This window comes from Lethenteron reissneri, chromosome 9, assembly GCF_015708825.2.
Source record: "Lethenteron reissneri isolate LAM-NWPU_2019-01 chromosome 9, ASM1570882v1, whole genome shotgun sequence".
NCBI classification, from domain to species: domain Eukaryota; kingdom Metazoa; phylum Chordata; class Hyperoartia; order Petromyzontiformes; family Petromyzontidae; genus Lethenteron; species Lethenteron reissneri.
The window spans coordinates 13,176,756-13,179,017 of NC_083787.1; positions in this window are offsets into that span (position 1 = coordinate 13,176,756).

Genomic DNA, 2,262 nt, shown 5'->3' on the forward strand with positions numbered 1-2,262 from the left:
AAATTCGAATTTGAATCGCGGCCACGGCGAACATCATTGGCCAGTGAGACGCAGAACCCGAACCGGTCCTGGGCTTCCCTTGGGTCGACTCGGCCTTAAACGAGTGCCTGACGCGGGGTGTACACATCCGCACTCGGGAGACCACTCCTTTGTCGCGCCGTTCTCCGGCGTGAATGGGCGCTCGCTAACAGCACTTGCCCCCACATCCTGTGAAGGCTACACGGGAGGGGTGGGGGTCTTTGTCTTTGTTCTCTCGACGAGCAGTGAGAGCGAGGCGCGACACCTGGCGGGAGGGAAGCGAGCGCGCAGGCGTGTACACACACATACACACCTAACACGTGTACACACACACCTAACCCGTGTACACACACACGTGTACACACACACGTGTACACACACACACCTAACACGTGTACACACACACCTAACCCGTGTACACACACACGTGTACACACACACGTGTACACACACACACACACCTAACACGTGTACACACACACCTAACACGTGTACACACACACGTGTACACACACACGTGTACACACACACCTAACACGTGTACACACACACGTGTACACACACACGTGTACACACACACCTAACACGTGTACACACACAGCTGACACACGTGTACACACACACCTAACACGTGTACACACACACACCTAACACGTGTACACGCACACGTGTACACACACACGTGTACACACACACACCTAACACGTGTACACACACAGCTGACACACGTGTACACACACACACCTAACACGTGTACACACACACACACCTAACACGTGTACACACACACCTAACACGTGTACACACACACAGCTGACACATGTGCACACACACACCTAACACGTGCACACACACACACCTAACACGTGCACACACACACACCTAACACGTGTACACACACACACCTAACACGTGTACACACACACAGCTGACACACGTGTACACACACACACCTAACACGTATACACACACACACCTAACACGTGTACACACACACAGCTGACACACGTGCACACACACACACACCTAACACGTGTACACACACAGCTGACACACGTGCACACACACACAGCTGACACACGCGTACACACCTAACACGTGTACACACACAGCTGACACACACACGTGTACACACACACGTGTACACACACACAGCTGACACACACACAGCTGACACACGTGTACACACACACCTGGCACACACACAGCTGACACACGCGTACACACACCTGACACACGTGTACACACACACAGCTGACACGTGTACACACACCTGACACGTGTACACACACACAGCTGACACACGCGTACACACACACACCTGACACACGCGTACACACACACACCTGACACACGTGTACACACACCTGACACACGCGTACACACACACAGCTGACACACGCGCACACACCTGACACACGCGTACACACAGCTGACACACGCGCACACACCTGACACACGCACACACACACACACACCTGACACACGTACACCTGACACACGTGTACACACACCTGACACACGCGCACACACACACACCTGACACGCGTGTACACAGACCTGACACACGCGCGCACACACACACCTGACACACGTACACCTGACACACGCGCACACACACCTGACACACGCGCACACACACACACCTGACACACGTACACCTGACACGCGTGTACACACACCTGACACACGCGTATACGGACAAAGAAACGTCCTCGTAGCCGACACGGGCTGCCGGGGCCACGTGATGTCCGGGACGAGCCCCTCTCAAGGCCGGACTGGCGCAGTCTCTTAGGGGATGGCGCAGTCTCTTAGGGGATGGCGCAGTCTCTTAGGGGATGTCGCAGTCTCTTAGGGGATGTCGCAGTCTCTTAGGGGATGGCGCAGTCTCTTAGGGGATGTCGCAGTCTCTTAGGGGATGGCGCAGTCTCTTAGGGGATGGCGCGGCCGGAACCATGTCCGGCCGCCACGTCTCTCCCGAGTCTGGTTTCTTTCGTACACCCCCCGTCATCCAAGGTGCTCATTTAAGGCCGAGTCGAACCTCGGGGAGGCCCAGGACCTATCCAGATATCACTCTCGCCACTGGTATCAGCCGTGGCCCCACCGCCGTCCCACCGCTCCCCCACCCCCACGTGTTCATGCGGCCCCCACGTGGGAGTGAGTGATGCGGCTCAGAGATGGGTGCGCGTAAAGTAGATCCCCGGACACGCGCACTTTGTATCCATCCGATATTAAATCGCGAAC